The sequence below is a fragment of the Sander lucioperca genome, chromosome 9 (assembly GCF_008315115.2).
Source record: "Sander lucioperca isolate FBNREF2018 chromosome 9, SLUC_FBN_1.2, whole genome shotgun sequence".
In the NCBI taxonomy this organism is placed as follows: Eukaryota; Metazoa; Chordata; class Actinopteri; order Perciformes; family Percidae; genus Sander; species Sander lucioperca.
In genome coordinates this window covers 19937121-19951068 of record NC_050181.1, presented here as the reverse complement: position 1 = coordinate 19951068, position 13948 = coordinate 19937121, and the positions used below count along the sequence as shown (strand labels likewise).

The following is a 13948-nucleotide window of genomic DNA, read 5'->3' as shown; positions in this document are numbered from 1 at the left end:
AAAATTTCAAAGTGGCTTGTTTGGTGCATATTTATCCATGTAGCTCTCAGTCTCGGCCCCCTAGCAGATGGTTCTGACCACATACTCGGAGTTTGCTGGGGGGGGCAGGAGGAGCACTGCTCCCCTGGTGGCTCAAACGGGTAATTGCATTGTTTAAAAAATTTGTGGAATAATTACATCTGGCATGACCAGATATTTAATAAATATCTTAAATAACACAAAACAACTAAATGGTGATAGGTAATACATCAGATTTCATATACTGCTTTAGTAAAACAATTATTATCTGGCTGACGATGGGAGCAGCAGGACGCAAAAAATTAAAATTACTGTTGCACTAGTCTGGACATCTTACCGTGGCAACCTTGCAATAAAGGTTTCCTAAATGCCATGTATATAAATGTGATGTCAGCTTACTAACTGATTGCGGGTTTTGTGTAGATTTGGACTTTTATACGTTTATTCTACTTTGTTTAAACGGTGAAGTGGAGAGGCCTCGTTCACCTGTTTGGAGCTGGCTGGTGAATGTGACGCTCGTATCGGCCTTGCTGGATACACCGTGACTCTGTTTGTGGATCTACTGATCGCTGTGGATTACTTTTTTTCCGTGTCACTGGATTACGGCAAAATACAGATCTTTTTTCTCAACGTGTCTTAACGTTTTATGGTGTGACTGCGCTTGGTTTCTACGTTTGGAGAGGCATCTCAACAGACTGGAGGTCCAACACTGATTGTTCACTGTTACATTTTAGTTGAATTTAAGCGTCTGTCTATTGCGTTCCAAAACAGCCGTGCCGCGATTGGATTTCATAAGGGCGAATTGTTAAATTGTTACAATGTAACTTAAAAACTTTAAAAATAAACATATATGTTTTGGAATATAATGTTCAGCTTCGGCAGCTTTACCTATGTGCTAAAATATACAATGACGATAGTGACGAGTCCATAGCAACCAGTGTTGAATTGGTTATATCCCAGCGTCCTTTGCTGAATGGTCTCAATGTTTTATTATTTTATTTCATGTGAATAATAGTTTACTAGAGGAGTAACTTAGTATTTGAAGTAATGCAGTAATGCAGGAAGTGTGCATTTAGTTTCCATGCTTACTGTGTTTCCACAACAATGTTAGTGAGTAAATCTACTGAAATGGCCACCACACCATAACAGAGGAGTGGGATGTGTAAGATGAGAATGCAGAGGTTAACTCCTGTATGTCATGGCTGTAAAAAATCAAATGGTATATGTGCTTCTTTGTTAAGAGCAAACTTGCATGCAAGGGGAGGGTCATTCCTTTTTTTAAATTGTTTTGGGGGGTCATAGGAAAATTATTACTGATGAGGGGAGGGTCATGTCTTTTTAGGTTAGAGGCCACAAAACTCCTCCGGTGGCTCCTTAATTAAATAACGAACAGTCCCAAAGAGATTTACTCTTCTGGGAAATAGCTAAGGAAAAAACAAACTTCCCAATGTTAACCCCAGAAGAGAAGCTGGTAGTTCTCCTAGGAGAAGGGACGGCAGCTCCTCTGGCAGCCAGAAAATTAGGGATTTGTTTAGTATTGTATAGCAATGATATTAAATTATATAACATTGTAATGTCTCATATTGTGTAATGTCTTTGTATAGTAGTTTAGTGTATTGGATTGTATTATTTAGCAATCATCAGTACAGTATAGAAACTACATTGGCAACATGTTTTTTGTTCATATCATGGGTCAAAACATGAGGAAAGAAAATAAAGTCAAGTCAAAAAGAGAGAAGAACAGAATGCCAATTAGAGTGAGAATGAAAGAACTCTAGACAGAAAAATTCACAGCAGGAGGTGCATGTGTGTCTGTCTGTGTGTGCATCCATAAAGGTGGAGTGGACTTTAATAAATAAAAGCACTGAGATCAAAGCTGGCACAAATGGACATGTATGTAAAAGTGCTCCAACTCGCCTCAGGTTCCCATTTACTTCTGGTTTTTGTTTTTTCTTCCCCTCAACTGGACTCGACTGGAGTTATTAGTGTGTGTGTGTGTGTGTGTGTGTGTGTGTGTGTGTGTGTGTGTGTGTGTGTGTGTGTTTGCATGTGCGTTGGTGGTGTGTTTGAATGGCTGTCCGGCAGAGTCAAATTGGGAAAATGAAATTTCTCCTTTTAAGCACTGAAATGTCACAGGAGGGTAATTTGCATCTGCTGGATGAGATATGAATGCGCCACCAGCTGCTGACTGGTGACGACTCAACGCAATGAAAAATGACGCGCACGCGTGTGTGTGTGTGTGTGTGTGTGTGTGTGTGTGTGTGTGTGTGTGTGTGAGAGAGACAGAGAGAAGGTGATCAGCAACTTTTCAGAAGATCAGGTGATATCTTTGTTCATCCTCAAACAATTTCTATTTTTCACACACACACACACACACACACACACACACACACACACACACACACACACACACACACACACACACACTCTCTCTCTCTGAAATGTCAGCAAACAGCCACATGTAAACAACTGTGGACCAGTAAAGATAAACACAAAGACACTTCTGCAGTTTGTCTATTTGCTAACTTGTATACACAGAACTAAATATGCAAATACATGCACACATGCAAATGATTAGGCAGTCCCCCACACACTGTCACACACGACACACACTTAAAGTGAACACATGCTCATGTGCAGCACATGCATGAGACCATCGCTGCAAAGCACATGCAGCCATCTACAGGATAAAGTCATAAACACATAATGTATATTTCCTCAGTGACACAGTCATGCACATGCTGCTGCTACTGCCATATTCTATCTCTCTCACACACAAATACACTCAGAGTAGAGAACACAGACCTTCCTCTCTCAACACATTCACATGTGTGCAGTTGCCAAGCTTGTTTCCATGGAAACCTGAGGGGCAAGGTGTTAATGAAAGAACTTTGTGATTGTGTAAGCAAATTTTCACTTGTACCTGCATCCACAGCAGCACGGTCACCTGTTGTGAATATGCTCTGCATTACAGTTTTTGCCGATTGCTCACACACTGAAATCAAAAGTATTACACAATTATCAAAACCTTACACTCAAGGAGCAAAACATTGGCCCAGATGTGCACCACTATCAGCACAATGTCAGCCTCACACTTTTTGCAAAAAAATACACCCAGTGATTTGCAAAACACACTTGTAGACATTAGACACAGAAGGATATCATGATGTCACTTCCTTGTAATTCCAAAGCACTGACTGTCACATGACCACACCTATGAGCCAATCTGTGAAGCACAGCCATCAGCTACACAAACACATGATTGCTTACAGTTTTTTTTCGATTGCTTAAGCACTATGTTGAAAGCAGGGACCGGTTTCTCAAAACACTACACCCAATCAGCAGAAGACCTCAGACCCTTAGCAAAATGAAAGACTTCTCTTTGAACCAGATACACACTGCTGTTGCTAACCTCAAACACTTTCAGCAATTCTACTTCTCAGTGATTACAGTACTGTAAATGAAGTACACAGAGAAAGTGCAAATATACGATATGTTCACCAAACACTACACAAGACAAATGCTGCAGACTGAGGAAAATCTCATTAATTTCTCTCCATATACCCAAATCAGTCAACATGTCAACATGGAGAATCACAACAAAACATGTCCCAGTTTCATACAGCCACTACAGTAGTGTGCATAACACTGTGAGCTCAGCAAACAACGGACACGCATTAAATACTGTATCCAGTACAGGCTACAATTACAGTAAAAAAAAAATCTAAAGATCTAAAAACAACTGAAAATACTGTACAGAAAATACTAGACTTACCTGCTGCAGGTTTTATAGTGCTTAAACCTGATTGGTGTGTCTACAATTAAGCACCAGTGTGTGTGCACACCTGGTGGCTGTGTTTAACCAATTGGCTCATAGGTGTGGTCATTTGAAATGGCGTGTTCATGCCACCTCGGAATGACAGCGACCGCCCCCGTGATTACGTTGTTTTTCCGACTACCAGTGTTCACATGGTTAGGATGGTGTCGGGATGCGTGTTCTTCTTCTTCTGTTATATTGGCGTTTGGCATAACAACTTGTTGCATGACTGCCATCAAATGTTAGAGCATCAGGTGTGTGAAAACCTGGTGAAAACATGGAGGCCACAATATTTGCTGCTGTTTTCTTATGCGAGCATCCAAACAGCACACCGTCAGGTGTTTGTGTTTTCTGCAGGACAACGAACGGGAAAGGACACGGATAATGTGTTGTTGTTTTTTTTATACATAGGCCTATTTATGAATAATTTGAAACATGTTATGTCTGTGTATGTTTCTCAGCAGAGGCATTTGTCCACAATAAATAAGTTTATTGTCATGGAAATATGTTCAGTGAACCAAAGTCGCCTACATCAAACGTCAGTTGTCAACAACGCGTCACCAACTGGGAAACTCGGTTAGCAAAATCTGGACCGAGTTTCCCACCTCTGATTCCGACAGGAAGGGACATGAATGATGACGTTTTCACTCGGAAAAACGTTTTTCCGATGTCCATGAACGCACGGAAAGCCTTTGCTTTGAAATTGCAAGGAAGTGACATCATGATATCCTTCTGTGTCTAATGTCTACAAATGTGTTTAGTGTTTTGCAAATCACTGGGTGTAATGTTTTGCAAAAAGTGTGAAGCTGACATTCTGCTTACAGTCTAGGCCGGTGTTTTGCTCCTTGAGTGTAAGGTTTTGATAATTGTGGGAAAGTTTTAATTTTAGTGTGTAAGCAATTGAAGAAAACTGTATGTTCAGCAAACACTACACAAGACCAATGCTGCAGACTGAGGAAAATATCATTAATTTCTTTCCATATACCCAAATCAGTCTTTTTTATATTTGCACTTTCTCTGTGTACTTCATTTACAGTACTGTAATCACTGAGAAGTAGAATTGCTGAAAGTGTTTGAGGTTAGCAACAGCAGTGTGTATCTGGTTCAAAGAGAACTAAGTCATATGGAACGTGTGTGTTTCATATAGTAACAAAATATGGTTTTTATAAATTAGTGTATAGTTTTTGCAAGAGTGTTACATTTTGCTAAGGGTCTGAGGTCTTCTGCTGATTGGGTGTGTGGTTGTGCTAATTGTGTGTAGTGTTTTGAGAAACCGGTCCCTGCTTTCAACATAGTGCTTAAGCAATCGAAAAAAACCTCTAATAGGGCAGCAGCTGTTTTTCACATTACTGAGGCAGACAAACTACAGCTGAGTCCATGTTTCTAAGTTTAGTAGATAAACTGTAGAAAGAAAATTAGGATATTAGTATATGAGGAGTGCTTCTTATACCACTAATGTGCAAATCACTAGCAAGTATCAAATACTGTGATCACACAGCTGGGGATCTACAGTAAAGCAAGTCTATATGACTTTTGCTGAACAGCAGCCACACGTGGACAATCATTTGGTTTATAATGTGGATTTTAAAACGTTAATGACGCTAGTGTGTCATTAAATGAGGAAGCCTGTAATGGTGGATGGATGTCCTCCGGTTTATCTATTTGTTTCTTTCCCTCAAGGCAGAACTGATTCTTGAAATGAAAAGTTGATTTAATCTGACAAAGTTAAGTTCTATCATCAGTCCTACCACTCATGCTAACATTTTGCTCACCAACTTAAAGCTGATTCGTATCAAATGACAACATGATGATCGTAGTGATGAACCTACAGAGAATTACCAGCTGAATCTGCAGCTCCCCTCGTCTTTACAGAGCTTTACACTGAGTTTCAGCTTGTTGTTCAGCTGTCTGGCCCACAACTTGACTGTTTGGATTCACTCTCACAGCTTAGTTTTTTAGCCTGCAGCAGGAAGCTTTTTTCAGTGAAAAAGCTGAAAAAAAGCCATTGCCATTGAATGTAATCCACAGTTTTATTATTATTATTATTATTATTATTATTATTATTATTATTATTATTATTATTATTATTATTATTATTATTTAAGTGTCATTTGTATAAAACAGTGTCCTCCTACTTGAATTTACATTATGTGTTGTACTGTGGTTTACGTGGAAGTCAATGATCAGTCCCCAACGGCTCTGCTCTGACCACTCATGGTCCTGTCTGGTTTGACTCTGTCGTAGCAATGTCACCAGATAAGAAAGTCAAGTGATGTGTTTGAAAAGAAGAACTTAAAGGTTACGTCTCAGCTGCCAACATATCCTTTTGCATCTTTACTTTAAGGCACTTTCTCAACAAGCAAGAGTTGCTGGATTTTCAAAACTAAAGAGATATATGTAATATTTATCCTTCCCTCACACCTAATACCTCTTAGTGTACAGACTTAATTCAGATAAATTCTTGAAATGGACATTTTTTCCAGTGTGGGTTTCAGCTCTGGAGGAAGGTTCTCAGTGAACACCTTCAGCCTCTTTTTTTTCTCCCTTTTTTCCAGGTGAGCGAGCGTCAGGGGAGATAAGCCTGTCACCGTTTCCCTCCAGACTGAAGCACAGGGAGCACATCTCAAACAGCGGGACGACTGGCCAACAGCGATAGCCGGCCAACATGTCCATGAGACGGGGGAGACGGGGGAGGTAGGGGGAAGCAGGGAGAGACGCATCAAAAACCTGGCATACTTTCACAGGAACTGAGGCACTCGGCAGACCTATCTGTGACAGAGCCCCAGTAATTGTTTTGCTTCCAAACGAGATTCACTTTGTTGTCAGCGCAGAGAGAAAAATCTGATGATTGATGGAGCTAAGCATTGAGTGATGGGGAATTTGAATGAGAGGTTTCACTATAGAATGCAGGCTGAATTTCTGTATTAACAGCCATTTGCACTCGCTATGTAAGGGCTTGTCACACAATGTACATGTCCTGTATCTCTTCCCCAGGCACACACTGGCTTCATACTAGTATATACAACATATGACTGAAATATGGATGATGGTGGAGTGTTCCATCTATTGCTTCCTTATTATACCGACAGACAATTTTGCTCATTGGGTTAAATTTTGTTTAATGATATTACATTTTGTTTTACGAGTTAAATAATTTAATTTCAACATTTAATGCCTTTTTTGGGATTAGAAGGTATACTGAGAGACATGCTGACAAACCGATTAATAGGGACAACATTTGAGATAAATATGTTTAAAGGTCCAATATGTAATACTGACAGCTAGCGTTTACAATGGTTACTGCAGTCCAAATTCAAAATACTGAAAGGAGTTGTGTCCCCCAACCCCTCCTCCCCAGCGTCAAAGTTCATGGGAGTTTCCAGGTTGAGAACGCTAAACCCAATGTCACACAATGTCAATGTTAGCTTGATGCTAGTCTCGCTTTACCAGACATTACTCCACAGCGCAGCGGAGTTGCTAGATGCTGCTATGTTGATGGTTATAAAAGCCCGGTCTCGCAGAGCTCTGTACCCGGCTGACAGTCACTTTTTATCGACTAACTGTAACCACAACGACCGCTAAAAAGATCGCAACTTTGCGGAGCTCTGTACCCGACTGACAGCCACCTTTTCTGGGCTTAATGGCACAGCAACAGCCGCTACAAAGACCGCAACCTCGCGACCGTCTGTACCCAGGGCACAGTCACTGTCTCTCAGCTACGCCCGCAGAACAGAAGCAGGGGAACAATTTTGGCAGGGGGGAGATTGTCAGTACTAACGTACTACTTCCGGGGTGGTTTGCCATAATTAAATTGCATGTTTCCATTATGAGAAAGTCAAACGCGGTATCTGGCATATGTCATAGCCGTCATATAAATGAATGAAGCTCAACGCTTACCTGTTCAGGAAGAAATTATTCAACTCTGCGTCCTTTTGGGCTCTAAGCTGTCTCCATCTTTTAAATGCATCTCTAATATTTACCTCGTCTCTGGTTATGCAACCGTTTAGAAAGACGACAAGTTTTTTTTTTATGTCATGTAGAATCTATCTCCGTTGATGCTGTTGGTTTGTTTGCTGCTTTCATGGCTGTACTAACGTTCCAGCTGTAGCGCGCTGGGTTTACGTGTTTACAGGTATATCTGGCAACCCGGCCTGGCTGACAAACTGGGCAGATGATACCAACACACAGGCCAAAACACACACAGACATTACGTCACGGAACGGAAATTTCAAAAGGAGAAAATACTGGAATTAGCATTGTTGTCATGCTATGCAACTTAGCATGTTTCCTTAATATCTAATGTCACATTGGGGTCATTTTTTGATTAAATACAGTAAATATATTATATATTGCACCTTTAAATAAAAACAGTCAGTAATCAACAGATCAATATTACACCAGTATTTCAGTACAGTTTGTCTTGGTAAGTGTGGTTATGATGGTACACGATTGGCATGCAGAGCATTTATGGATAAAAGAAAGGTTTTCTTCATGTCCTCACTTCAAAAATGTCCCCACTAATCCAAAAGATCCCACTTTCCAAAATTGTCCTTATTTCCCAAAAATGTCCCCACTTACAAATATGTCCTCTCTTTCCAGGTCTAACACTCAAATCACTCAGCTATATATGCCTCCTGATTTCTTTTGTACTCTAAAGCACTCATGCACACTTCAAATGTCTCCCTTACCACACACACACACACACACACACACACACACACACACACACACACACATAGACACACACCTCTCTCTGTCACACACATACAGAAATTCCCCACGCACCTCTACACAATGCACACAGTGCCGTTGGGGCTAATAAACGTTCTCCGGGTTAATTATGCGTGCTGCCCATTAGATGTCTGTCCAGGTCAGAGCCAACATGTGTAATTTCCCCGACGTTTATGAATGGAGGCCAACAGCCCACCAGAGGCTCATGGGAAGCAGGTGGCTGCTGGACGCTGGCTCTCCAACAGGTAACAGGGGGCTTGTTCAGACTAGGCAGGATTTTGAAATGGTCAGGAGGAGTTTCATCTCTAAATGACACATCTGAACTTTGAAAGAGAAGGGAACTTCCTCAAATGTGACTTTTTGGAGGGCAAAAAAAGTAAAACGTGTTCCAGAGTTTTAAATCATCTGTATTTTCTGACTTTGTACGGGATGAATTTGCAGGTTTCTCATATTACAACCACGGATGGTACAGTATATTCTCTGACTGAACCACTTTGGCTGGTAACCACTTTCATTTCACCATTACTTTGTTCAGTAGAGTATGAAAAGGGTAATTTTCTACCTTGTTATATAAAGCCTGGTGTGAATGATCTGCTCCTAGCTTTCCCTGACCCACAGAATCTATAAAGGGAAGAAAAGTCACATATGTCAGAGCTGTAAATGTGAATGTTAATTGGAGTCAAACTGTAATACCTGCAGCACCATTTATATTGCAGCAGATAGGAAGTCTGTAATGTACCTTGCTGCCCAAGTTCAAAGTATATTCTTTAGCAGTGAGGCTGATGGTCATTTGTTAGTTGCTAAACTAGTCACTTGATGTTTTAATCAATCTTTTTTTTTCTTCAATTTATGCAATTTTTGGTGGAACCTTTTTCCGCACAATAGGACAATAAATCAATCAATGTTATTCGTCACATGAAATTGTATAAGGTACAAGTCCAGTGAAATGTATGTTATGTACCTTACGAGACACCGTAGTTTACACTTGATCTGTGTAGGTTGCCATGTTTGTTTAAAACTGTATGTACTCCGTTAAGGTAAGCAGTTTAATTGGTGGTGTATATACTATAAAAGTGTAAATATGTACATTGATAACCACCCACTCAGCTCATTTGTTCACATGTTGCTTATTTAAGTGTGGAGTTACAGTTTGTAGGGTCAAGTACTGCAAATTAGTTTTTATTCACTGGTGTACAAATTGGTTTGGGGTTAAACTATCGTGGCTAGCCAGTGGGCTAACATTAGCTGAGTGATGTATCAGCATTTAAGATGACTTGATGGTTTATTTAATAATTCATTTTTATGTGGCAAATCTATTCTTGTTAGAGTGCTATATTTAATTTAGCTTTGCAGAACTATTTATTTTACACTGTATTATTTTTACGTTAGATTGTGTTTTGTGGATGTATTTCTAACTGAAAAAAACTGTATGTACTCCGTTAAGGGGATGAGGGAACCAGCCTTCTCTGTGACAATAAAACCCAATGGTCTCAGCCACAATCTTCAACCCAGCGTCCTGTGCCCCTTCTCTCTGCACTTCACCCCTAACATCTAACACAGGGGTCACCAACCTTTTTGAAACTGAGAGCTACTTCATGGGTACCGAGTTATACGAAGGGCTACCAGTTTGATACACTCTTCTGAAATAACAAATTTGCTCAGTTTGCCTTTAGTTATATATGATTATTAATGATTAATGATAGTCATCTATGTGAAGACACTGATCACGTTAATGATTTCTCACAATAATTATCAACAATGACTTAACGAGGTGGGAAACAGATAATGTCAATATTCAATTTTCATTTTTAGAACAGGCCTGAGGGCTACTCATGTGGTCCTTGGGGGCTACCTGGTGCCCGCGGGCACCGTGTTGGTGACCCCTGATCTAACACAACACAACGCAGAGTATCGCAGCAGTGCCGAGGGGTACCTCCAGGCGGCAGACGCACAGAGGGAGGGGGTTACATGTACTCCGCAAGTCTGTCCGTGCGTTCATGGACATCGGAAAAACGTTTTTCCGAGTGAAAACGTCATCATTCATGTCCCTTCCTGTCGGAATCAGAGGTGGGAAACTCAGTCCAGATTTTGCTAACCGAGTTTCCCAGTTGGTGACGCGTTGTTGACAACTGACGTTTGATGTAGGCGACTTTGGTTCACTGAACATATTTCCATGACAATAAACTTATTTATTGTGGACAAATGCCTCTGCTGAGAAACATACACAGACATAACATGTTTCAAATTATTCATAAATAGGCCTATGTATAAAAAAAACAACAACACATTATCCGTGTCCTTTCCCGTTCGTTGTCCTGCAGAAAACACAAACACCTGACGATGTGCTGTTTGGATGCTCGCATAAGAAAACAGCAGCAAATATTGTGGCCTCCATGTTTTCACCAGGTTTTCACACACCTGATGCTCTAGGCTACGCCCAACATTTGATGGCAGTCATGCAACAAGTTGTTATGCCAAACGCCAATATAACAGAAGAAGAAGAACACGCATCCCGACACCATCCTAACCATGTGAACACTGGTAGTCGGAAAAACAACGTAATCACGGGGGCGGTCGCTGTCATTCCGAGGTGGCATGAACGCGCCATGAGGCTCCTGTTGTCAGGCATGCTTTGCAATCTGCGAAGAACATGCAAACTGTTTCTCTCACAGAAATAGACTGTGGTCACTCGCACCGCTGGGGTCAAAGCCGACGCTAAAGTTGGAGACAGACACTGGCAGAGCAGAGCAAAGTCTCAGTGAGCAGAGCAGACGTAGTTACGTCGCTCGGGAAACAATATCTGGAAAATGAATTACTTAAATGAAATCAGCTGGTTTGAACATGGAGATGCATATTTACTTTCTTGCTCCCGCCCTAGACATATCTGACCAATAAGCAGAGTGAACGTTCTTACGTGGTTTGTAATGACGCATTTTGGTACGCTTGGATTTTTCCCAGGCGTGTAACGAAACCGAACCAAGGGGAAATCGCTCCAAGTTTAAAAACTCATCAACTGATTCGGACCAGAGCAAACCAACTAGAGGTGTGAAAACGCCCTCATTGCGCCCTGGCATGATTGGATGATAAGTCGCATTGAAAAGACAAGTGTAGGCTACCCACTGCCACCACTGTGTTTACAGCTTGTTCCACTGCTTCTGAGTGCTGCAAAACAAAGAATTTATAAACTTTTAAATGCAACCTTTGACATAAGACATGACATCACATTTGTAAGTGTGTCAGCCTCAAGTCTTATGGGGTGCATTCCATATCAGTAACTTTTCCCATGTAATAAATTACATTAAATCAACCAATGACAGACGCAGACAGTAGAAAAACAGACCTTTTGTCAGTTGTGCTGTTTGTTATTACTTTAGTGTATATGATTTATGCAGGTGTGACACAGCGTGAGCCATATATATCTGTACACTCAGTAACCTGTGTGTTACCTGTTGACTGAACAAGGCTAATTAATGATCTATGAGCTGAACGGCAATGAGAGCACCAGCACAATGAGCTTATATCACAACACATGACCTCCTCTCCCTCTCTCACACACACACACACACACACGTGCTCCTCTTTCAGGTGCAATGCAAATGAAGCTGCTGTGTGTTTTTGCTCTTCCCCTATAACCACTTTTATCTTTTTTTATCTGTCTTTTTTCGTGGCCCCATTGGGGAAAGCCCATGAGGATTTACATCACCCCTTAGTACCCCCACCAACACCTCCTCTCCCACCCTGTCTTCATGTTTTTGTATTTTAACAGCTCTCCCGGCACTACTTCATTATTGAATGCTTTCTCCGACATATTTCTGATCACTTCTGGGGACGCCTGCAATAAAAAAAAAAAGGGAAAGACACAAAAAAGAGATCTGTTTGCTATTGTTTCTATTCTCTTCTGAGATCGAGTGTCTCAAGAGTTATAAGAAAAATATCAATAAAACCTCATTTGTTTGTCACCTCTCTCCAAATTGCTGGGGTTGTCGAGAGGTTGGAGGGAGGGTTAAAAACACGCTGTAAGGTGTGTTAGGAAATACTACCAGATGTGACGCCTTACCCACGCATCGCCCATTTACACCCATCAGAAAGCAGAGAAGGCAACAGTGAGGACTGGTGTGCTGTCGAGTACAAAGTGAACCAGTAAAGAAATCTGTGTCTGTGTGTGTGTGTGTGTGTGTGTGTGTGTGTGTGTGTGTGTGGTTGAGGGAAACTGTGAGTTTTGACTTTGGACGCCATTTTTTTGGTTGTTGAACACCAGCACCAGACTGTTTGGTCTTCCAAAGAGGTGCACAGTGGCAGAATTATTGCATATTGCCTATGACAGCGATAACGACTCACCGCATATTGGGATTATACTGCTGTGTGAAGTCTTGGCACCCAGCCTATTAAATATGCATGACTGTTTGAAATGAATTTTGGAGGATTTCCCCCCCCTCTTCTGCCCCCTCCTCTTCATTGTCAAACTATATAATCATATTCCTGTCTATTTAAATTTGGAGGAATAATTTAAATGTATGACAACAGCCGGGCTCTGAAAGAGAAGGTTTCTGTTCAGCAGCTGGCAGACAAGGTTGCTTTTGATGAGCGATGCATGCTAAATTGACATTGTTGTGGTGGGAAAAAAGGCAAATCAAAATAAAAGAAAAAACAATCCGCCAAAACTTTCAGCCCTGTGAAATTTGATGCCACAACTTCAAAAGTGTGACACAGAAACATACTGGCAGATATGAAATATTCAGCAAGGTTACAGCAGGTGGAAGCACACTGTTGTGTTGGCAAACACCTGTCAATCTGTGGTTGTTTCATACAGTTTAATTCGAGTCAATGGCTTTATCGGCATGACAGTTGTTCAGAAACAATTCTGCCAAGTGCACAATGTAGGCTACATTTTAAAAAACAGAAAAACATTTTTTTTTGAAAAACAAATCTGAGGTTCAAACTAAACACTCATACTAAGTGTGTGCACGCGGGAGTTTGACAGTGACAGCGGATGAAATAATGTTGCTCTGTATCAAACAGGAAATTGAAAGCGTCTGAAAACTTCAGCAGAACAAAAAGAACTTTTTTTAAAGGAATGGTATAAATGTATAAAGAGAAGAATGTAACACATTACATATTGAGACAGAATGTAAAAAATGGTTTAATTTAATAAACGTATTGCCTTTTTTCCAAAATGACAACCCAAATGGTTTTACCTATATTTTAGATGAAACATAATTCCTACATGAATTATGACATTGCAGGGAAAGCAAACAAAAATGTTATCATTTACATTTTGTAACTTTTGTTAGTAGTCTATAAATGGATAATTTTAACTCAAAAATGGTTAACATTAAGGATGATATTGCTCCATTTAAGCTTAAAAGAGTCACTGAGAAGCAG

At 40.6% G+C, this 13948-nt stretch overlaps 1 long non-coding RNA gene across 1 annotated transcript; it reads left to right on the top strand.

Moving 5' to 3' along the window:
- The first annotated feature begins 9524 nt into the window (after positions 1-9524).
- Positions 9525-10073, top strand: LOC118495914. Its single transcript, XR_004898372.1, has 2 exons — positions 9525-9603; positions 10011-10073. It is a non-coding gene; the product is annotated as an uncharacterized LOC118495914 (long non-coding RNA).
- The last annotated feature ends 3875 nt before the right edge of the window (positions 10074-13948 follow it).